A 25755-nucleotide genomic window follows, 5' to 3' on the forward strand; every position below is an offset into this window, starting at 1 on the left:
TGTATATGTATAGATATGGCAACCTGTGCACTTGTCTTCAGCATCCAGACAAGAATGTTGGGTGTCTCCCTCAATCACTCACCTGCATGTTTCCCCTGGGATGGAGTCAAGTATTGATTCTGGAGATTGCTGTTTGTGAGCCCCAGCGAGTCTCTGGTCTCTGCTCCCCTCTCCTCCAGGACTGGTGTTTCAGATGTGTGTGGCCATGCCCAGCTGCTTATATGAGTTCTGGAGAATCAAAGTGGAGTTGTCACAGGCTCCCTGAGGCCCTCATGTTTGCAGAGGAAGTGCAGTTAACTGCCGATACACCTTTCCAGCCTTAAAAAAAAATGACCTTTTAAAAAGTGCTATCTTTTAACTTTATTTGTTCACCCAGCATTGCTATCTTTTGATGTTTCTATACCTTTTTCTTTAGAAAACAATTATTGCCAACCTGTGTCTTCTTTTACACAATTATTAATTAATTAATTCATTCATTCAACAAATATTCATCCAGTGTCTGTGATGTTCTGGGTACTAGGAGTCAGGTGGAGAGCAAGGCAAATTTTATGTCCCACCAAGCTTACATTCTAGTAACAGAGGAAACGAAGAAAAAGTAAGCAGAAACATCTCTTAGGAAATCATAAATGCTATGAAGAAGGATGAAACTGGGTCAGGGATAGAGATGAGTGGAGGGGGAGATCTGAACTATTTAAGGAAAATGATCAAGCAAGATTGATGAGGTAGCAACTGAAGAGAGCCTTGAGTACGTTGAGGGAGTAAAGCATTGCAGGATCTAGATTGAAAGGAAAGCAAGGTAGGAGCAATAGCAAGTATGAAGTCACTGAGGGGCACTTGGACCATAGCTTCCATGCTTAATACCCATTGTTTGATTCCATAAGACATTGGTAGTAGTCTTTTTAGAATTTGGGGATGTAATTTATCAGGGCCCTGAAAACTGAATTTGCTCTAAATAATTTAGGGACTTCTTATCACCATTTTCTTCTTTTAGCTCCAGGGACTAAGCAATTTGTAGTCTACCTTTCACAGTCTGCTCTTTGTAGAGAACAACAAATAAATGAATGAATAAATAAATAAATAAATACAAATTAGATAATTGCATCCTTTTGTGACATTTTTTTGTTTGTGTGCTTTTTAAAAAGGCACACTGTCTCCTTGTAATTGAGTAAATAGACAGGTGGAGCCAACACATCCATGGCTCAGCAAACAGATAATCATGTATAGTTTATGACAAATGCTAACGTACTGCTGAATGTCCTCCTCCTCCCAGGAGCCAAGGTTATAACATTTTTTATGCATTTTCTGGCACTGAATGTCTTTTCGTTTTCTTTGTACCACCTAACCTTTGTCATCTTTGGCATTTTTTCCAAGTTCCCGCTCCATTCTGGCTTTAGTTATGCTTTTCTGACATTCTCATATAGGTCATCGCTACTCTTCCTTCCCATTCTTTGCTATGTGATTCTCCTTACACTTTTATGTGGTTGTTTTGGATGCTGAGCCTTTCAATAGTTCCCTCTGCAATCACGTTACTTCCATAGGAAGAGCAATCTTTTGTCTTCTCTCTGGATGTATTTGTGCATGCACTTATATATGTGTGCATGCTTTCGTACACATGTCTATATGTCCTATGGTGTCATTATTTATAGTTTCCTTACTTTTTTGAGACACATGGGGTTCTATTTAGAGTTTCTAAGCACAACAGAATGGTTGCTTTGGCTCTACTTTTATCAAACATTTTTATTGAGGTCCTTTCTTGGTCCATTGGTGGATCTATAACAAAGTACCTTATATTGGTTGATTTATAAATAATAAAAACTTAATTTTCACGGTGTTGGAGGGTAGCAAGACCAAGATTATTGTTGTAGTGAGCTTTAACATTACTGGGATGAACTTCCAAATCAGACATAGTTTATAGGAGGAATGGAATTTATTGAAGCTTACAGACCCAGGAGAAGTTCCATAATGGCAGAAGCTGCTCCCCCTTTTACAGGTATACACAGAGAGGAAAAAAATAAGGCAGTCCCTACCTTCACCATAACCAAACACATGCCAGAAACCACAGACAGAACTCAGACATGTTGCATATGTTTAGACTGGAATTCCAGATCCACCCCTACACCTTAGGGCTGGACCCTAGGATCTACCCAGTGACACTTCCTCCAGCCAAGTAGCTGGAAATCCAAGAGATGCTTTCATTAATTTCCTGAATCTATTGGGGGTTATTCATTCAAACTACCACATTCCACACCAGTTCCCAACAGATTCATGGGCATCTCATATTGTATACTGTATATCGTTTTCAGCTCAAATTGAAAGGTTCTATAGTCTTTATCAAGTTAAGAATGTTCCAAAGACCTCAGCCTCATCTAAGATTTAAGACTGTCTCTTAACTGTGAGTCCTGTTAAAATCAAAACAAGTTATATACTTTCAACATATAAAGGCACAGAGTAAATATTTACAACAGCTATAAGGTGTAACAAGGAGAGACCAGGCCAATACAGACTCAATAACCATCAAGCCAACATCAAACATCTGCAGTTCAAGTCTGATATCCTAACAGCGACTGACAGTCTCCAGATTTTCCAATTCTACCCCTCCAGCTGGACTGAATAGCCTGAAAAAAAATTCCATCCTGAGCCAACAGTGCTACATGGTTGCCCTTGCACATTTCTGCTATATCCAAAACACCTTTGGATCTCCATGCAAAGCACAGTCCATCTTCCAATGGCATTGTCAGCCTCTTCATCAGGATCATCATGCCCTGCTTCATGCTACATTTTGGCAGCAGCTCATGGAACTGTGTGCACTTCATGACCCACTCCACACATTTTTCATGCTTCCAAAATCAATAGCAGGTGTTTAGGGCACAGCCATATTATTAATTCAGGACAAAAATCACTGGTGACCTTGAAAAGTAGGTTCCTTCTTTTCATTCATCTCCTTTCAAAAGAGCTTGCATTCCTACTATTTGATCTTTCTGGGGGCAGGGATCACCTCTGGCATTGTTAGCATTGTTTTAATGTAAAGTAGTTGGGCCATCATCCTTCCAAATGCCAATTTATTTGATAATAATAACTTCAGTAACCAGTCTCAGTGCCCTTAATTGTAAACTTGCTTAAGTTTTCCAAACTTTAAATCTTAAATTTCTAAGTTCAATATCTTTAGCCAAGCACATCAGTCCATTACATATTTAACCTTGATCAAACTCTCTGGGTGTCAGCAGCAGAACACAGTCATCCTTTATGCCAGGAGCCCAGTTCCAGTAAAGTTCTCTGAAATCTTTCCTTCTACTTAGAATGTTCATAAGCCAAGCCTCCAAATACAATTTTATCTTCACTTAGCATTCTCAAACTCTCATCATAATAGTCCATAATACTTGGCTTACTGCTCTGCAAGGTGTTTTCAGTTGCAAGTTCCAAGTCCATGCCTATTCCTCCAAAATGAAAGTTTCAAAAGACCAAAATCCATAGGGTTAATTTAATCTCAGCAACTCTACTTCCCTCCTAGGTGCAAATGATGTTGCAGTCAGCTTTAGCATTGCTGGGATGACCAGACACAGTTTATACGAGGAATGGAATTTATTGAAGCTTACAGATCCAGAGGAAGTTCCATAATGGCAGAAGAAGCTGGCCTTCCTTTCACAGGTCCATACAGAGAAAGGGAAAAAAAATGCAACCACCACTGTCACCATAAGCAAGCACACTCCAGGAATCCTGTACAAAACTCAAGACATTTTGTATTTCTTTAGACTAGAATTCCAGATCTGCCCCTATACCTTAGGGCTTGGTCCTACAATCCACTCAGTGATATTTCCTCCAACCAGGTAGCTGGAAATCCAAGTAGCTTTAATAAAATTCATGATTTTATTGGGGAAAATTCATTTGAACTACCACAATCATGGTGTCAGAAGATTCAGCATCTGGTTTGTTCTATCCTCTGTTTCTAAAATGGTACCTCATTGCTGTGACCTTACATGCAGAAGGTAGAAGGACAAACGGATCTATTTTGTCTCTTCCAGTCCCTTTATGTGACATAGACCCCATTCCTAATGTTGTAGCACCTAAGTGTTAGGCCAAAGCAAAATGGAGTCACCAAAGACAGCAGGATGGTGACAGACACAAGGAAGTGGGTCACTCACATTCTTGAAGAAACCCGTCCAGCCATTATCCCCTCCTTGCCTAACAATGCCCCAGGTATAGGTTTCCTGCCTCCTTTTCCCCCACCTGGTCACTTCTGGTCTCTCACCCTATGGCTAATGTAAAGAACAAAGGAGCTTCTTCCCTTCCTCACCTTCCCCCAACTGAAGAGCTCTATATAGCCCACTATCTGTAATCTCAAAGTTGGCTGGCTATACTCTGCTCTTGAGAGTCAGTCCTGGCAGCTTGTGCTTTTCCTGAATAAAATCTTCCATCCTTGACTCAGCGTGGTCTCCATGGTCTTGGTCACTCCCAAACCTTGTGCTTGTGAGATAGGAAGAGAGCAACCAGGCCTCTTTCCCCCTGACCAGACCACCAAACTGCCATTTGACCCTCTGAAGGCTTTGGACCATCTCTGTCTGATACAGGCTCTCACATCCACCACATTTTGCCCTCACTCTTCTTACCTTCTCCATATCCTCCCTCCTTCTTGATAAATGTCCCTCTTGGGTTGGCCTGTTCTTGGGTTTCATCCCTCCTTGTGGAAGCTGTGCTGGCACACCAGGCTACACACCTTTGCTGCTTTTTGGGCCCCAATGCCAGGTATTAAGAAAGACACATTCTTGCCGGGCGTGGTGGGGTATGCCTTTAATCCCAGCACTTGGGAGACAGAGGTAGGTGGATCACCGTGAGTTCGAGGCCACCCTGTGACTACATAATGAGTTCTAGGTCAGCCTGGACTAGAGTGAGACACTACCTCAGAAAAAAAAAAAAAAAGAAAAGAAAAGAAAGAAAGAAAGACACACTCTAGACACACCTCGGGTATCTTCGCTGACTGGTCTACCACACCCTAAGGGGCATCTTTTGGTTCAGTTACCATCTCAGGACACTCCCTCTCCCTCCCTCCTGTCCATCCTGAACTTTCATCTTCCACTGCCAGCTGCTTTCACCACCAGGAGCACAGTTGCCCTCCTTGCTCACTGATAGGCTAAAAAGCTGACAGTTGTGACCTGTACAGCCTCTGCCCACATGGGAGGTGCAGGACCCATACACTGTAATGAGCCAGGGGGTCATATTGGTGTTCTATGTAAACCCAGTTTAAGCCCTGGTTTATCTATCTCACCCTTGTTTTGCCCTTTCCCTGTCTCCTTAAGAACTTAAAGCCTCTACGACTCTTGGACTATATCTTTTCTTTCCCTGCAACTCTGCTTGGCCACATCCAGAAGCTGGACAATGGGTCCAAATGGCCTGAAAATGGTGCTTTCAATTTCCAAATTCTCACTGATTTAGAAAACTGCTGCCAACATACAGTCAGATGGTCCCAAATACCCTATATTCAAACATTTTTCTACTCTGTGTGCACAGCCTTCACTCTGCTCTACCTGCTCTTCTCACCAGGTCCTTCTAACCGAGGTCTCAGGAATGCGCTCTCACTCAACCTCTCCCCCATACTCCTCCTCACCCTCTGCTTTTGACCGGACACCATAGAGGACCTCACCACAACAGCTCCTCCTACTCCTCCAGCTCCCTCAGCCTCTACTGATGCCCTGTCTGAAAACAGGGTTTGATTTTAGTCTCTGGAGTTGTAAATAAAATAGAAATTTAAAATGGGAATGTATAACTTCTGAATGAATGAATGAATATGTGGAGGGGAAGTGATTGTCTAGAATCTATATGAAAAGTACACTTAAATGAATGTGTGTGTATGACTATGTGGCTGATAGCCCTAAGGCTGCAGAAAGATTTCTGTTCTGAGCAGTGCCATTTCATTGTGGGTGATATTCTCCACCAAGCCCACTGTACTAGATGACATAGCCAATTTTTACTGCTGAGTGTCCCCAGAAGGAACACTAAAAGTAATTAAGATCATAGGCCCAAAACTAAGATTATCCTACTCTTAAAGAGTTGTAAAGTGGCAAGATTGGAAAACTTCCTTGTAGTCCTGAGGGAAGGCTCTTTCTTAGCTTCTCTGCCTTGCAGAGGCAGGGGGCTGCAAGCATAGGGAATCTCAGGATCCTGGCCCCAGCATGATGATGAATGAATGCCAAGCGTCTATAAACAGATGGGGACTTCTTATAAGAAATTTGTAACTGTTTTATGTTTACTTTATCTTTCTATGCTTCTATGGAACTGCTAACAGACAATAGCCTCAAGATTTATATTTAAATTTAGAAGTACTCGATACTAAATTTGTGGAAAAAAATTTCTAATAATGTTTAAATCTGCTTTCATATTTTTTAAGAAATGTGTTTCAGGGAAGTTATAAGAAACAAAGTTCTAAAATTTATATGTTTATTCTGGGTAAATAGTATAAGTCAAATCTGGTCTATTCTTTCATCAAAAAGTTACCTCAAAAGGGTTTTGGGGGAAAAAGACTTAAATAGTCAAATTAAAAGTCCCATGGTAAGGACAATAAAAGTTTTTAGTTATAGTTATGAGATGAACTGACTAAAAAACATAAACTTGGAGTGTTGAATGTTAAATGTTTGATGAAAAAGAATGTTACAGAGTGGTTACATGAATTGTAAAGTAAAAGTATGTAGATGAAGGTGTGAATAAAGTATGTAGATGAAGGTGTGAATAAAGTATGTAGATGAAAGTATGAGTAAAGTATGTAGACAAAGATATGAGTAAGCTTAAACAGAAGGTTAAAGACAAAGTGCTCAATCAGATTACAGACTTCTTGAGATATAAAATGACAGCCTAGGGTTTACATCAGACTAACAAAAAATGGCCCTGGTTGGTAGCAGGTTGCTATGATATTCAGGTTGTAAACTTAAATTTAACTCATTGATGCTAATCTGGTCATAATAGTGGTCATGAAAAGACTGAATTTAGAATATCCAACCAAGTTAACTAGGTTACTCTATTTGTCAACCTCTTAGCTAAATCTTAAAGTTAAAATTGACTTAATATTTAATTCGCTCTTAAGGTTATTATATCTAAAACCCTGCCTCAAAAAAAATCTCACAAAAATTATTTACTCTTTTTTCCCTATTTTATAAGGTAAATAGACCACATTTGAAACATTAAACAGTATCTATCTGTCACACACTTAAAAAGTATTTACTTCATGGTGAACAGTAAAAGAAAATTTGAGACAAAGTTATGTTGTTTAAAATGTAATTCCTCAATTCCTACAACAACCAGTCTTAATACTTTAGTTTTAACTTATGTCATTACTGAATATACTAAATTATCACAGACAGAATTATAGGGTTGATTAAGGTTTGAATAGTTATAGATTGTGCTATAAAATTTTGTGTGTGTTTGGAATTCAATATAGTTCTACAAAATTGATTTGGAAGAGATTAAAAATATTTCTTTTTGGCTGATCAGTTAAAGTTGCTTATTTACAAAGCAGATGAACGTAGTGGAGCATATATTTGGAAATTATTTGCAGTAGCAAGTGCCCCTTACATGCCCATTCCATCTCTTTTCCATAAGACTTGACTCCTTTTTTCATTAGATCATCTCAGTTTAATTCAGTTCCTATATTCTTTAAGTATGTTAAATACAGCTAAATTAATTTCAGAAACTGACTTATAGATTAGATGGACATCTTATTTAGGTTTTAAAAGGGCTAAATCTCATAAAAATATATATTTTGTAAAGGTATCCCACCTCTGGTGAACTTTAAAAATTATAGTTTTTCATATCTTCATATTTAAGCCCAAAATGTTATTACATAATATAGATTTCTTGTTTATTTCAAATTCTGCCAACAGATCTTTTGCTCATAGTTTACTCTGTGTAGCCTCATGTGCCTTAAATATGTAAACTCTACTTTGTGTTAATATCAGTTTTTTTTTCCAGATATCAGAATATTGAATTATTGTGATTTTGTTTATAAAATGTCCATGATGTTTGACTATCAATAAACATACATAATCATGCCTGACTAAAACTCTATAATTTTAATATGGTTCTTGTCTTGCTCATGCTGGTTTTGCTAGAGGATTATCACTGAGGTCATATATATATAATTTTTTTTGGTTTTTTGAGATAGGGTCTCACTCTGGTCCAGGTTGACCTGGAAGTAACTCTGTAGTCTTAGGGTGGCCTTGAACTCACAGCGATCTTCCTACCTCTGCATACTGAGTGCTGGGATTAAAGGTGTGCGCCACCATGCCTGGTTGAGGTTATAATTTAAGTCTTATAAAAAGAGACTTATTGTGATTTTGTTCTTAGGAAAACTGAAAAAGCTCCCCATGTCTTAAAAAAAAAAATCCACCATATACAAACAATGTTAATATAGCTTGTCTAAACTTCATGTAACAGTCATAAATATTTCTTTAGTTATGCTTTAAAATTGTTCAATGATAAAAGGTACTTATTTAAGAAACTGCTTTGTGTCTATCATATTGTCTCTAGTGCATATTAAAATCAGGCTTGCTTAACTCAGCAATGACCAAGTTTTATTTTATTCTTGAGCTATGTATAATCAATCTCAGTCAAGTTTTCACTTAATTAATTATCTCATTTGTGGTAGCTTAAGTTCATTGCTTATAGAGATATTAATAGTTAAAACATGTTTCCTGTCCTAGAAAAATAATCTTAAATTACTGTTCTGCTTCCAGTTTGGGGTAATTGGCACTTAACATTGGTATACAGACTACTGAACTTGTTTTCAAACACAGATGCTAAATTTTTATACTATCTTGCCTTTTTCCTGGCATGCAATTTCTAGATTAAATCAATTGGCTTAAAGTTATTGACAAAATAATTGATAAAATATTATTTCCAGGGCTACTAAAATGTTCTGTCTATACTTATAACTGACAGATACTAAAAAGGAGATGGTATATGCTTTCTATGTCCCAGATATATCTTACCCTGTCACCTGGCAACTAAACTTAGTATTAATCGGAATGATTTTAAACTATTATGTCATTCTCTAACAAGGTCTACTTTGCTAACCAGATAAGTTCTATACCCCCCCTTTATTTTAGAACAAAGGAAACTCATTTATTTAAAATATGAGAAATCTTCACTAATGTTGGAACCTCTCTTAGATGCTTATATTTGATGAACATAATTATTGGTAGGTAAATTAGACTGTGTCACAATAAACATTAAATATTAAAATATGCTGACTAGCCGTGCATGGTGGCACATGCCTTTAATCCCAGCACACAGGAGGTAGAGGTGGGAGAATCACCATGAGTTCGAGGCTAACCTGAGACTGTCTAGTGAATTTCAGGTTAGCCTGAGCTAGAGTGAGACCCTACCTTGAACCCCCCCAAAAAATGCTGACCAATCACATCACCTAGTATCTACTGCCTTCAAATTGAGTAAACACTAATACTAATTCACTATTCTTAACACACACACACATACACATACACACACACACACATATACATATGCAAATTTTATACTTACAGACAACAAACCATGGTATTTCCCTCCCCTCCCCCACTTTCCCCTTCATAACTCTGCTCTCCATCATATCCCCTCCCTCTCTCCATTAGACTCTCTTTTAATTTGATATCATCATCTTTTTCTCCTGTTATGAGGGTCTTGTGTAGGTATTGCTAGGCATTGCAAGTCTTGGATGTCAAGGCCCATTTCTGTCTGGACAGTTGTATGTAAGGAGTGGTACCCTTCCTTTGGCTTCTACATTCTTCCACCACCTCTTCCACAATGGAACCTGAGCCTTGGAGGGTGTGAGATGTTTCAGTGCTGGACACTCCTCCGTCCCTTTTTCTCAGCACTATGTTGCCTTTGGGGTCATCTCAGTGGTCATTGCCATCTGAAAAGAGAAGCTTCTCTAACCAGAAGTGAGAGCAACATTTATATATGAATATAAGCATTAAGTGTAGTCCTTTCTGGGCAATTTGGTGAGAGTAATATGTGCATTTATCCAGAAAAGAGCAGGCTTTATACCCCTAAGGCTCATGACCTCCCTGCCATAGGCTTTTGATTAGGTTTTCAGCACCAGACATGTTCTTCCTCCCATAGAGTGGGACTTCAGTCGAATTAGAAAGCAGTTGATTTCCCCCAGAGCAGATATACCACTATTGCACTCATTTAGTCATTTGGCCTATCTGGCCAAACTTGAGCCTTCCAGTATCTACTGTTTCTACCACTGATGACTACTGTCTCCCATAAGGCTGCATACAGTGCAGCTTTTTCCAGCTTTCATTTGGCTGGGCTACATGGAGAAGGTTTTCTACTCAGCACCAGCTTGATTTCTCTGTTATTTTGCTGCTCATACATGTAAAGTCTTCAGCAATATTCTACCTTTATAATTAATCTGTTTTGCTAATCAGATATGTACAGTCTGTCTGAGTGATTAATAACCATATGTAAAAGCCAAAATCAATTGGAAATATTGGAGTTCATAGGATAACCAATATTTTGGTTCCTTCTCCCTAGTCAGAAGGCCACAGGAAATGATGTAACAGTACTAACTTCTAGTCTCTGGTAAGTTACCTATCTTCTTGATCAGAGAGGATGTGGAGACCCAGAAATGAATTCCAAGTCAGTGCACCTACAACAGGAGAGTCACATCAGTGGGAAATTCGTCCTCCGGGCTTCTAAAAAGAGGGAGGGCCACTTGGTCAGCACGGCCTTTACCTATCCTAGTAGATGCCAATACTGAGAGTCATAGAACTCCTCACAGGTCTCTAAAAGTCTCTCCGACAGTGCCATTAGTGACCTCCAAAGTACATCATTAATTCTGGTAGCCTACATGGTCTTACTCACCCAATGAAAAAAATATAACTACAATATAAACAATGATTCAGACTAATAGGCTCCCTGATGTTGACTTACACAGTATTAGACTCTAACATTAACTCATGCCTTCTGCTTCTGCCTGTTCCTAATTAACTTCACCTACCCTGACCCCAGCTCCGCCCACTTGCCTTATCAGAGCTATTCCTCGGGCCCCTCCTTCCTTAGCCCTTACCCTATCTCTTCCAGGGATAATTATACTGCCCAACGGACACTCTCAAACTTAAACGCTCTTGTGTTCCTACTCTTCCCTTGATCCCAAAGTGCCCCTCTGCCTCCTTTTTCATGCCTCAAGCTCTCTATCCCTCAGCTCTGAATACTCATCCTCCCTTTATGCTGAGCGTTTTCATGTCATACCTATTGACTAAAGTAACAAGCCCCTTTATTCTCCCTTCCATCTGCTCACTGGTTGCACAGAGTCCATCTTCTTCACCTTCTCTATAATAGGTATCTGCCAGCGATTGCCCTGAAGCCTGCTCAATATAGGGGTAGTATGAGAAAAGTCTTTGTTTCATTCAGGACCAAGCTGTAGCAACATGCTACACTGGCACTGTCAATCTCACCACTCTGCCACCTCCAGCCACAATAAAACTGTCTCCTCATCACCTTCCCTGAAGGGAGACCCATGGACTGCATTATCCATCCTCTCCCATAAGAACTCATTGCCCTTACGGTCAACATGAAAAAATTAACCTTCATCTCTTATCATTAACAAAAGGCTGGAATGTTAGGTCAGGACAAAATGGAGTCACCAAAGACAGCAGGAAGTGGGTCATCCACATTTCTTAAGAAACCTGCCCAGTCATTATCCCTTCCTTGCCTAACAATGCCCCAGGTCTAGGTTTCCTGCCTCCTTATCTCCCACCTGGTCACTTCCAGTCTCACACCCTATGACTAATGTAAAGAACAAAGGAGTTCCTTCCCTTCTGCACCTTCCCTCAATTGAAGAGCTCTAAGTAGTCCACTATCTGTAATCTCAAAGTTGGCTGTGCTCGGCTCTTGAGAGTCAGTCCTGGCAGCCTGTGTTTTTCCTGAATAAAAGCTTCCATCTTTGCCTCAGAGTAGTCTCTGTGGTCTTGGTCACTCCTGAACCTTATACTAAGTACTACTAAAGATCTCCTAAAAGCCTCATTTCTTATTCTGTTGGATCAGGGTTTAAATTTCAGCATGGATTTTTTATTTTCTCAAGGTAGGGTCTCGCTTTGTAGTCCCAGGCTGACCTTGAACTCACAGTAATTCACCTACTTCTGTCTCCCAAGTGCTTGGATTAAAGGTTTGCATCACCACGCATGACTCAACATGGATTTTTGACACAAACCTTCAATCTGTAGCAGATCTTAAGTCCGTGTCTTAATTCTTACTTTCTATTCTTCCATGGACAAGTTCCAAGATAACTTACATTGTTCCCATCACACGAGTGTCAACCACCAGCAGCTCCCTGTTAGACTTAAGACATAGTGGCTGTTCATGCTTTATCATACTCAAATCTGTCAAAGTGTGACCATTGAGGAACTCAAGACAGAGCATGAGAATGATTGAAATAGGCATGTGCTTGCTTAAGACAGTGCTTGGTACACTGACAGTACTTACGTTAATTGTGGCTGTTGTGCCAAGACCCCTGACCAGGAGCCAAATCCCCTGGTCACCCAGGAGTCACCCAGAGAACTGCCAAAGAAGCCAAGACACTCGAATGCAAAAGCAACAGGTTTCTTTATTGCAAGCCTAGGCCTGGGCTCTGTCCCCACAGTCGGGCACAGCGGTAGTGAGGGAGAGAGCTCTCCCTTTCTTCTGGGGGAAGAGGTTCATATAGGAATTCGAACAAAGAAGTAGGGGATAGATACATGATTGGTTGATTTAAACAGTTCTGATTGGCTTGGGGTTTCAGTGGGCAAAGTTGGGGGCAGGAGTTAGGGACACTCTAGGCAGATGAAGTCATCTCCATTGTCCTTGAAGCCCAGATTCCTCAGTTTCTTATCTAAGCAGGTGGTCGGACCCCCCTCCTCCCCCTGCAGTGGGGTGCTTCTGCAATGTCCTTGAAGTGAAGATTCCTCAGAAACTTTAGGGGGAAAGGCAGAAATTAAGCAAGCAAAGTTTACAGAAGCAGAAGGTCAGCACATTGGCCGGCTAGTTCTCTATCTAAGTCAGACCTGGGCCTTTAAAAAAAAAAAAAAAGGGTTATATTTGGTCTCACAGTGGCCACCAGCTTAATTTCTAACATCAGGACCATGATTCTGATTTTAAAAATATATATTGCCAATGAAATCAACTATTAGCAATAGGAACTCTGTGAAAGTGTTTTAAATCTATATTAACAAAATATTCTTTACACCTTCCTTTCCTGGAAGCTTCATTTTTTAAAGCCAACAAACTAAGGATCTTTACCAGTATCAAAACAAAACAAAACAAAAAAAAAACCTTATAAAAGTATGCTGTAAAAGGATCCTGTAACTTAGAAGATAAATGGACTATGATGTAATACCAAAGTCCCTAGTATTGTTAGTAATGACACTTTCCCCCTCAAATATACCAGAAATGAATTTTAACTTGGTTGGGATTTTGAATGAGAAGAAAGAATGGCTCAAGTAGTCACTGTGAAGTGAATCATACATGCTAGTAAGAGTAGCATGGAATAATCTGAGAGTGATTGCAAGCATTTAGAAGTCAATTTGAAACATACAGTGAATTGCTCATATTGAAGTACTGGCCAGAAGGAAAGAATGGAGTTATCAGAGTATTCTCTTCTGATTAAAAATTAAGCTAAAAATAAAGTTTCTGCTCACTTTATTCCTATGTCTTGTATTTAAAGTCTAAGGCTTATTGAAGATATTTTATTGGTTGCATTGACAGGGGCTACCCATAGTGATATACATGTACGAAACTGTCACAATGAAACTCATTATTTATCTACTCAAAAGCTGTAAACAGCATAAAAATTGAGAATAGAAAAGATGGAAGTCACTATACCATAAGCAAAAGTGATTTGAATGGATAGACCAAAATGATAGCAGAGTCTTGAGTGAACGTCTGGAAGTTAGAGTGCAGATAGAGACTGGACTCAGCTAGCTCTTCTTAGAAGCTGCAGAGGGCCAGAGAGAAGGAAGGACCTGGAGGTTGACGTGACTCAAGAGGATTTTAGAAATTCCAGGGGTGCTCCTGGAAGGAAAATCAACCAGGACAGAGTATTGGCTAATATAGAGTGCATGTGCAGGGATTCACAGAATAGAAACAGCTTGGAGTCAGCTCTCTTTCTTTCTCTGGGACATTGTTGACTACACTGAAAACCAGTTTGTTTTTGTGTATTTTGTATACTTTTGTAGATTTGTATATGTTTTTGTATATTTCAGCAACATGAATCCTAAGTTTGTTTATTATTTATGGCTTAAGATACCTGCCAGAGAATCTTTTAAATCATATCTATGGAACATATACTATGCATAAATGGTGGTATCTACATGAGCATGTATTGTCTATATGATGGAGTTCCATAAGATCTTAAAAAGGATAGTCACTTGGGGGATTGGAGAGATGGCTTATTGGTTAAGGCATTTGCCTACAAAGCCAAAGGATCCAAGTTGGACTCTTCAGGACCCATGTAAGCAGATGTACAAGGGAGCGCAAGCATCTGGAACTCGTTTGCAGTGGCTGGTGGCCCTGGTGTGCCCATTCTTTCTCTCTCTCAAATAAATAAATAAAATATATTTTAAAAAAGCATAGTCACTCTATAGCTTACATCAAGACTCAGAAAAGTTGGAAAGAAGTAAATAATAGTTTACAGTCATTTGTGGATAGTCTAAGATGTTAGCATTTTAATATATTAGGATATTCAAACTGGAAATGAAATCAGAGGTCATTTGGTTTAAGTGTGTCACTGGCATAAACAGAATGGTGACTGAAATGACCCACAGAATGACAGTACCAATAATATAGGTTCTAATATAAGAATTTGGGCTTTTGAGTCACATAGACCTGGTTTGAAGGCCTGGTTCTGCCATTTAGAAACTGCAATAGTATAGGAAAATTATTGAAGTGTTTTGTGTGTGCTTTCTAATCTGTGAAAGGAAATTATAATATACTGATTTTATAGTTACTGTGGGGCAGAGAAAAGATTGCAAATTAATTAGCAAGGTATCTGGCATCTAGACACCCCTTGATTAGTGTTGCTTCTATACTGTCCTAAAACCTTAAATAAATAAGTAGTAAACTATGACAAAATGAAGAGATTCACAACATATAAAGATTATATTTTATCTTCTCTATTAACATTTGGGTAATCAATATAATTAATATTATTGTTGCTCCATTCACATAGAGCTATAAGAAGCATTGCTGAGAAAAACTTTTGTATAGATTTCCCCAGTGGCAACATTTTGAAAATCTTCATTATCACTCAATAACTTGATGCACTAAAAATGTACTTATTGCTGCTAATAGATATTAAAACATCAGAAATTTTCCTTTAACCCATATTACCTCAACTAAAAAACATTATGAAGCTTTCAAATTACATCATTACTTAAAAACAGATATAGCACACATTTCAGTTCTTCTAAATGATTATTATTAATTTTACATAATTTTGTGCTAAAGCAACATCCTGACTTGAACATCAGATGGGAGAATTAGTCTAATGGATTGAGTGCAGCAGACTTCTGACTTCGTAGTGACTCCTTGACCTTGGCCAAGGTACTTGCTTAACTTTTACGTTCTGGAGTTAATTGTAAATTGGAACAAAAACATTCTTCCAGCTGGCGAGGTGCCACATGCCTTTAATCCCAGCACTTGGGAGGCAAAGGTAGGAGGATCACCATGACTTCGAGGCCACCCTGAAACTACATAGTAAATTCATGGTCAGTCTGCATTAGAGTAAGATCCCAACTCAACAAACTAAAACAAGCAAAGATACAAAAATCATTCATGTGCCTAGTTCATGAGAATGTTCTGGGTGAATCAGAGACTCTGTCTGTCTCTCCTGCTTCTGTTCCTGGTGTGTGCTCTGCTCTCCTTACCCCACCACAGAAAGTTCTCCATTCCTCAAGCACACTGGGTCCTATCTCATTTCTGTCCATTTTCTAATTTTATTCCCTCCACCTCTTTTCCTCTTCACTCTACCTCCACTTCATTCCCTTCCACCTCTGCCTCAAAACATACCCATGTTTATCCTTCCCTCTCTCTTTTCTCTCCTACTCTCCGACTCTTATTTTCCAAATCAAAGCTTCAGTCAAATCCTTAAGGAAAGCTCTCCATAGCAACTCTGGATTAGGTGCTGACCCTGCACATTCCCTCAGCATCCCAAGCCTCCATATCCTTGCGCCGTTGCCTGATGTCTGTGTTCACCAGGATGGAAGCAGGAGCTTATTTCTTTTATCATATTGATGATGATGCCTGCCATAGAAGGAGTGATCAGTAAATACCCATCAAATTAATGAATGGACAAATTTAATAAACATACACTCAGCTTTGGTGGAGAAAACACTGTGAAGATCAGGTGCAATTGTGGGTGGTATTTGTATTTAATGTATGATTCATCTAGATTCAAGGCTGTCACATGTTTAAAAATATACCTTTGTGGGATGGCTTAGTTTTCCTTTTTTTTTTTTTCCTTTTGTTTTCATGTGCAATTAAGTTGTGTGAAATACCTTAGTGGCCAAGATGAATTTCAAAAAGGGAGACAAGGCCCAAATAGAGACGAATATTTGCTTCAGTGCATTAAGGAGTTGGGAATGTGACACCGTCTCCATTCCGTTATCTTGGTACAGTAGCATTGCTGTGCCTCATTTTGCCTCAGATTTGTAAAGCTGCCCATTTCTAGGCCAGTCATGGCTGTATGGGCTCTGTGCAAAGGGGGTCTAAACATGAGGCCCTAACTACAGGTGTGTGGCTGAGACAAAGGGAATGTTAAGTTGTTTTGACTGCTTGGTGTCCTGTACTGAGTTTAAAATGAAATCAAAGAAAATTTGGTATCAACTGTGTTCTCCTCTGTTCTGTTTGCCCCTTGCAGGATAAGAGTTGTAAACGTTCCCCTTTGGGGGACTGGCCTTGATGGGTCCTGTTGCTCCCACTTGCTCTCTAGTTTCCCTGACTCTTCTTGGGAGGAGCTCTGAAAGCCAGCTTTTTGCCATTGTCAGCACTTCTGTCGGAGGAACTGAGAACAGCTTTCCTTCTCTTTCCCACTCACCAAGAGGGATATTGGTCCCCAGGGAGTCTAGGTTGGGACTTCCTAGATACCAGAGTTACTATCAGAGTGACAAGGCAAGTTTTTAAAATTATGCAGGTCCAGGAACCTTATGGTCTAAAACTCTCATTTAGTAAGCCTGGGATCATGAAAGACAGGGCTTTTTTTTTTTTTTTTTTTTAATGGTACAGCCCAGTTTGGAAACTACTGTTAGGGAATCCTAAGTGCTTGAAAATTGTTTTGTGTCCCTTTGATGTCTTCAGAGACTGAAATCTCAACCTATGAGCATGGTCCTTTGTTCTCCAAAGGTGCCTGGCTGTAGCTTCAGTTCTGCTCATGGTGCCCTCGTGCCCGTCCCTCAAGCCAGTCCAACTACTTGTGGGTTCCTGAAAAAACCACGGATTTCCCTACCTTTAGAATCTCTCTCTCCATCTCTCTCTCTCTCTCTCTCTCTCTCTCTCTCTCTCTCTCTCTCTTACTCTCTCATGCATAGTAGGTAAGATGTGGTGTGTATGGTGCACGCACATGGGTGTGCACATGCCATGTACCCCCATCACACCCACCAGAAGAGAACATTAGATGTTCCTCTCCACTTGTTTCTTTGAGAAGGAATCTCATCACTGATTCTGGATCTTGAGGGCTTTCATGAGCCCTAGTAATCTTCTGGCCTGTGCTCCCTGAAGGAGTGGGGTTACAGCAATTTGTGTGGGTTCTGGGAATCCAACTGAGCAATCTCACACCCTCAGCTTGCACAGGAAGCATACCTAACCACCCCACCGAGTGGTCTATCCAGCTACTTGAATCTTCCGATTACTCTGGATGCTTATCTTGTCTGCCTCCCTTCATGCCTTCACCCTTTGTCTTAGTTACTTCTCTGACTGCTGTGACAAAGTACCTAACCAAAGCCACTGAAGGAAGAAGGAGTTTATTTTGGTTCACAGTTTGAGGATATAGTCCATCTTGACTGGGAAGTCACACACACACACACACACACACACACACACACACACACACATACACATTGTGCTTTCATGGTGGGTGATTCTAAACCCAATCAAGTTGATAGTGAAGATTATTGAACTGTATTAATTTGCCCTGCATGGTGGGGCTAAATAGTTACAAAGTGATTCTCAAGCTAACTTGCTTGTTTTCCTGCCTTCCCTGTTATATTATCAGCTCCTTTAAAATAAGACCTGTGTCTCTGCCACTTTCTCAGCACAGTGTATTCCTGGCACATGAAGCATGCTCAGGTCATAGTGAAATGAACCAAGGCATGAATTAATAGCCAATAATGAAAACTAAATAACCTTGTCCTGTGAATAGAAACTGTTGTAGTAGTTGCTGTGAGCTGGAGAACATGTATCTATTACAAGAGACACACATTTTTATTAGAATAAAAATAGAAAATCATTTTCAGTAATTGATATTATGGGCAGGAAAACAAATACACAAGTAAATGTGTATATATGTAATTTTTCAAAAGTTTTATTTTATTTTCACGGGTAGCACAGTGATGTGTGACAAATTCTCAAATTACAGAGTATATAGAGTTTCATCCTGTCCTTATCCCTAGCCACCAACTTCCAGGTAATCTTCCACTTCTTACATACTCTACCACCCTAAGGTCACGCGCAGCTGGGCCAGAGGGAGTGGTGACTGGAATGTCAGCAGAGGGCCTTTGATGTTCTTGCTCCTTGTGCCAGAGACTTTTAGCTGTCTTGTGAGTATCACATAGACTCATCAGCTGTATTTTCTGCTTATTTGATTGCCCTGGATGTGGGCCAGTGTCTTCGTTAGTGACCATAGTCTCTCTGCCTCTTAATGGTGCTGACTGTGTCAGCCTGAAGGAAAGAGCTATACTACACTCTCTGTTATGTGCAGGTGGTTAAAATGAGTTGACGATAAGTATCTGGAAAGCTACTTGTACATGTACACTTAAGGTGGGGTTTTTTTTTTAGAAAGTTAGTAGTTATGAATTAATTTCATCATTTGTTTGAAGACACTGATCCCATGTCTAATAAAATACCTAAAGGTTTATTATTTGTTGGAACTTCATCAGAATCTTTATCACTGATCCTTGGAGAATGGACTTTGTTGAACATGGTGAAAGTGTACACTTTGTAGTGGACTTTGTTGAACATGGTGAAAGTGGACACTTTTTACATGCTGAAAAGTAGTAGCAAAATTGGATGTTGGCTGAAAGAATTGATAAGTTGGCCTGGGTAATATGATTTCTACACTTGTCATGCCTACTGTGCAGAATCCTTCTATTCTTTCTGTTATGTTAAGGGATCATCTTCCATATCTAAATGGCAGGTATACATTTTATCGGAAACACCTAACAAAATGATTAATCTTCATTTTAATCTGGAATTAAGCTGTCAGAATATAGGATCATAGAGATTGTATTACAAATATGTTTCTCTTATTTTTTTCTTAATTAATTATGAACTTTATGAACACAGTGCATACTGGTTATATTCCCATTGGATCGCATGCTTATCTTCCTTCTCCCATCTCCATTCCACTGGGGTCCTCCTCAGTGCGGTTATTGGTATTCACTTTAGGGTCATGACTGCACCCATCAGTCTCTTTTTATGAGGGGGGAATGACAGTGACTCAGGATACTCCTTTTCACCTGTGGTTCTTACAATCTTTCTGCCCTCTTCTGCAATGTTCCCTGAGCCCTGGAGGTCATGTTATAAGTCTCCTTTAGTGTTGAGCTCTATGTGTCCTTGAATTTTTGCTAGGATGTGTTTTGAGTCTCCTCAGTGTCTACCACCATCTTCTTGGAGGAGGTTGTTAGGCTAGACGTGCGAGCAGCACTCATAATAGTTCCTGGAAAATGGTAGTGATGACTGGTCTCATGCTAGGCAGTATTTTCTTGTATTGATGGATCTTAGTCTCTGTGGTATTCACTGCATCTGTAACAAAACAATAATAATATTAATCAGATTCTCCAACAGTGATAGAGCCATGTACAAAGGGTGTAAGCATAGTAATTTAAGAGACTTTTAATGGTTTATACCCTCTCTTCTTATCCAAAGAACAGTGGGAATCTCCCGTTAGTGTCTATGGCCTTCCTATCCATAGATTTTGACTTAATTCTTAGTACTAGGTATGAATTCCCTCCCCCTGAGCAGGCGTCATATCCAATCAGACAGCAGCTGATTACTCCCTCAGCCTGTGTGCCACTATTGCTCAGGTGTGTACTTATTGTCCAGTCGGTTGATTTTGTAGCTTGCAGGATATCCTGCTTGTCACGTTGTTGGTGACCACTATCCTACAGCAGCTCTCATAGCAAAGATTCATTTTACTTGACATTGATAAAATGTAGGAAATTCGGAAATATGTTTTTAAAAAGAAAATGTACCGAATTTTACCATTGAAGTTTAAAATACCATTTAAATACACACAGTATTTTTCCTTTAACCTTTTTGGTGATATTTATATTTTGACTAACTTTAAAGCTTAATGTGGTATCGTCTGTGTGACATTTACGTTTTTCAGTTGTCATGATATTATGACATATCTTCTCACAAGTGGCTAAAATGTAACAGCAACTTTAATGGAACATTAATGTTTCATATTCTACATGTAACATAAATTATTTAACCATTATTCTACTATGGGACATTTATATTTCTAATTTCAACTCCTATAAAAATATTACAGCTGACATTATTAGTGAATGTCAATCTTCATGTATGGTGAGCTTACTGTGTAAAATGAGAGAAGATATGCCAGGTCAAAAGGTACAAATGTTTCTTGATATTAAATGCCAAACACTTCTAGTAGCACTCTGCCAATTCTATATTCATTATCAATTACAAATTGCTCATATCGCTATATTCTTTTTCACTGTCATTTTAAAAGCCATGTTGTTGTATTTTCATACTAAAAAATTTAATTTTATTGCTAGTAAGCAAGAATATTTTAAAAGTTTGTTATCCATTTCTTTCCCTTGTTGAATATCTGTCTATCCCTACTTGTAGTTTTGTATTTCTATATAAACAGTTTATTTATGAAAGCCTCATAAATACCAGGCTATCCTGAAACTCACTACATAGCTGAAGATGATGTTGAACTTCTGATCCTCCTGCCTCTACCCTCCAGAGTGCTAGGATTGCAGGCATGTGCTGCCATATCTGGTTTATGTACTTCTATATAAACTATATGTTTATGGTCATAGATGCTTTTTTTTCAGGCAGTTCCAGTGATCTGTCTTTTACGTTTCTCTGCGTGCCTAAGTTCAGTAGTATTACTTAGATCCATTATTCTGATCTCTTTCTTTGTCAATTCTTTTGTGTTTAGAAACTCTTAAGCTTTTCCTACATCCACAATACCAATAGATGCTTATCTGTATTTCCTTTCCTCTATATTTTCATCATTTCTTTAAATAATTAAAAGTTCTGTAAGGAATCATTCCTCACATGCTGTAAATGTGAAGATTCTACCTGTCAAATGAGAGGCAGGTTTAAAGGGATGCTCATCAGGAATGCTTGGTGCTTCCTGGGAGCACGCCCAGCATAACAGGAATTCCAAAAATGCTGGAATGGGTAGAGCCCAGTGATTTAGTGTGGGGTGAGTGGGAAACAAAGTCTGGAAGACAATGGTCTGGACACAGCGACATAACGTCTGCAGGATAGCAGTCTGGAAACAGCAGCATTCCGGCTCCCAGAAACCATTTTAGGTTCTTGTGTTATTCGTACTAGCACAGAAACCACGGCAGGGATTTGAGTAGATGCGTGTTCTGACATGAGTTGCTGTTTAAAAGGATTTCTCTAGCTGCTTGGGAGAGCGTAAGTGTGTAAAGGAAAATGTCCATGCAGAGGAAAGGCAGAACAGGTCCCTGCAGTGAGAGCAGGCAGCCAGCTAGGTGGGGCAGCTGTAAAGGCCAGTGTGGCTAATGGAGGAAAGAGAGATGGCGATGAGTTCATGAAACTTTAAGGTTGGGGGAAGACACTTTGAAGAAGTAATATTCCTCCCTCCCAGTCTTCCTTCCTTCCTTCATCCCTTCCTTCCTTCATAACATTCTCATTGTATATATTCATTGTACATGATACTATGCCACACAAGGACGTTTTCATACAAGTATATATTGTAGGTTGAGAATATTACTCCCTGGTCCTATAACATCCTTTTACCTCAACTTTCCTATCCTGTTAACTCTCTTGGTTCCCCTAGACAGTACAACTTTTACTTTCATGTCATATGACTTTATGCATCTATTTAAAATCTAAGAACCATTAATGAGAGAAAATACCAGATTCTTAGTTTTTACTGACAATCTAGTTAATGTATTCCTTATTTAATTAATTTTGCTAGTTTATAGTATTTTAGAAAGTTGCCTTTTGACTTTTCCACTTTCTCATGTTCAAATTCATTTAACTTTTTCCTAGAACTTCTCATCTGTCCTTGTTCATCATTTTGAAATATGCACAATTGTATTGCTTTTTGGCCTTTTGGCTAAAAGGAAGTGTAGCGTCTGTTCTTATCAAAATTCATGTAATTTTTGAAACATTAATTAATGACAAGAGTGTCCTTAATCCATTTAAAATGCATATTTTCACACCAATAAGAGAAGGTGGAGTCTATCAATAAGGTTACACTCAGATGTACATAATAAATCCTACCAAAGAGGTTCCAGTAAATGGGATTTATTTTTCTAACATCAGAGAGTCTTCAGGAGAGCAATTTAGCAACATCTCAGAAAGAAGAGCATCAAGGATTCAGGCTTCAAGTGTCTTAATAGTGTATTTGGCTACCATCCTTATGTTCATCTCCTTCATCCTGACATTAAGTTCTATATTCTAGGCAGGAGGAAGGAAGAAAAAGACAGAAGACAACTAAGAATGTCCATTTTTATTAGGAAACAAGTTACCTCCTGGAACCTCCTGTACCAGTCATCTGATGTCTTCATAGACAGAACTGGGCCACAGTACTGCTCTCAGCTGGAAGAAAGTCTAGAGAAGCAATTATCTTGAAATGGGCCCATTGCTGCCTTGAATATAACCTGCACTTTCTTATTAAGGAAGAGAGCTCTTAATTTGTCAAAATGGATAGCTAATGAAAAATGGGTATATATAAGTCTATCTATCTATCTATCTATCTATCTATCTATCTATCTTTCAATCTATCTATCTATCTATCTACCTATCTATCTCTGTGTATTTTAGTCAATGTCTATGTAAAAATCATACAATCTGTGATATTCCAAGAAGCAAATTAAAACAGCAGTTGGTAATTTAAATAAAAGTGACAGCTCTTAAACTTAGTGAGTATATGATGAAATGGTCCTGTTTTTGCTAGGGGAATTATAATTTGACATAACCTTCCTTGGAGCAAGTTAATAATTCATGTAGTGTGTCTGAAAGGAAATCTTCCTGAGGGTTTGTTTTGCATCTTGCTGAAAACTAATCCAGTAGGGCAGGTTTGCAGAGATTTTGTGACTCTTTCAATATCCTGTTTGGTGAATTGCCTGTTCAAGTCTCTTGCCCATTTCTCTACTTAATTATAGTCTTTTTCTTAACAATATGTAGAAGTTGTTTCTGTTTTCTGGATAGAAGCCATTTGCCTAGGACATGTACCACACAGATGTATGTATACATATCTATTGTGTCTTTGAAGCTTTCTTATGTATTATGAATAGAGCATTGCTTGCTCTTTAGTATTATCTAATTTCTCTCTCTCCCTCCCTCATGTGTGTGAGTGTGTGTTTGTGTCATGCAGTGAATTGAACCTAGGGACTTACACACACTAGGCAAGTACTTTACCACTGAGCTATTCTCAGCCCTATCTTGTCTCTGATTGTTAACACATTGATTATTCTGTGCAACAATTTTTCTTTCTCCTGGTCTCTGAATATACTTTATAATGTAATGTCCTGAAAATGGATATTTTGCCTTTATATAAAGACTTAAAGCACAATCATTAAAAACTTTTCTCTCCTAGTGACTTGTTAATATTCCCTTTACCAGAGTTTGAATGCCTTTATATACACAACTCACTTTTAAAATATTTATTTATTTATTTATGAGAGAGACAGAGAAAGGCAGATTAAGAAAAAAAAGAGAATGGTCATGCTAGGGCCTCTAGCCATTGCAAACAAATGCCAGACCCATGTGCCACCTTGTGCAACTGGCTTTACATGGATCCTGGGGAATTGAACCTGGGACCTTTGGCTTTGTAAGCAAGTGCCTTTACTGCTAAACCATCTCTTCAGCCTATAGTTCACTTTTGGAGCTTTTGCTTTTGTCATATTGTTGACCACTCGCTAGTTATGCTCTCTAATTTCTGTACTTTTGAAGTGATTTTTCATTCCAATACTTGGTAAATTCCTATCCATTATTTCCTCTCAGTTGAAAACTACAAAATCTTACATTAACCTTTACTCTAGAAATTATAGCCTGTTTCCTGGCCTAATTAGAGTCTCATGTTGACTGACACACACAAAGATGTTACATGTGTATAGTCACCAAAGGCTGAAGAGAACATCTCTTTGCACTTCACAAATAGCACACAGGCCTGAAGAGTATTGAACTGTCATCTTCCCAATGTTATATTATGTTCAATAATATACTTACTACTACTTTTTCTGTTTTTCTGAGGCAAGCCCAACATACTGGCCTTTTTTTTTTATATGAGAGAGAGAAAAAAAAAATTGGTGGATCAGCCACTGTAATTGAACTCCAGATGCATGCACCACCTTGTTTGCATGTGCGAGCTTGCACGCTTGCATCACCTTGTGCATCTGGCTTACATAGGACCTGGAGAGCCAAACACGGGTCCATAGGCTTCACAGGCAAGTGCCTTGACTGCTAAGCCATTTCTCTAGCCCTACTAATACTTTTTGATTACCTCCAATTAGACATTATGATTATGATGATGATGATGATGATGATTTTCAGTCAATAGATTTTTTAAAAATATATATTATTTTTATTTATTTATGAGAAAGAGAGAGAGAGAGGCATGCCAGGCCCTCCAGTCGCTACAAATTAACTTCAGATTCATATGCATTCAGAATCATGTGCATCTATCTGGCTTACATGGGTACTGGGTAATCAAGCCTGGGTCCTTAATGTCTGCAGGCAAGCACCTTAACTGCTAAGCCATCTCTCCAGCCCTGAGTCAGTAGTTTTATGTAGATTACTATTTTATTTATTATTGCTGTTTGTCTGTCACTCCTTCCAGCTGGATTCAGTTTGACTCCTTACTTTCATAAAAATGTTTTGCTTTATGTGTGAATGATAACGTTGCTACGAACAGGATTCTGAAGAGGTAGTCATTTTCCTCAGTTCTAAAGAGGTATTTTCTTACACGTTCTAAGAGCTGTTATTTTCATTGATTGCTCACATCCTTTGTAGCTGATGGGGTTTTGATAGGTATTGTCACTGTTTCTATTTGCTGTAACTTCCTCTGTTTTTCCTTGAAGGTCTGTGGTATTACCGCTTATGTTAGCTGTGATTAGGTTTAGAAGTATTAGAGACTTGTGTCTTTCTTCATTTATGGGAAAATTTTACTCATGATTTTGAGTTGCCTCTCCATTATTTTTAATCTTAGAACACTTATTTATACAAGGTTGTATATTCTTTTGCTTATGTCTCTCAATAGCTCGTTCATATTTCATAACTTTTCTCTGTTGCATTCTGTACCATTTTTCCCAGTATGCCATCTACCTTTTTAGCTCCCTCTCTGTGTGG

The 25755-nt window shown here is 38.9% G+C and overlaps 1 protein-coding gene and 1 pseudogene across 6 annotated transcripts in view; both read left to right on the forward strand.

Moving 5' to 3' along the window:
- The window catches only part of Ano4 (anoctamin 4), a 429439-nt gene that overhangs the window by 147579 nt on the left and 256105 nt on the right, over positions 1 to 25755 (forward strand). The window lies entirely within an intron of this gene.
- Positions 22500 to 22648, forward strand: LOC123461756 (annotated as a pseudogene).

The sequence above is a fragment of the Jaculus jaculus genome, chromosome 6 (assembly GCF_020740685.1).
Source record: "Jaculus jaculus isolate mJacJac1 chromosome 6, mJacJac1.mat.Y.cur, whole genome shotgun sequence".
Classification (NCBI taxonomy): Eukaryota; Metazoa; Chordata; class Mammalia; order Rodentia; family Dipodidae; genus Jaculus; species Jaculus jaculus.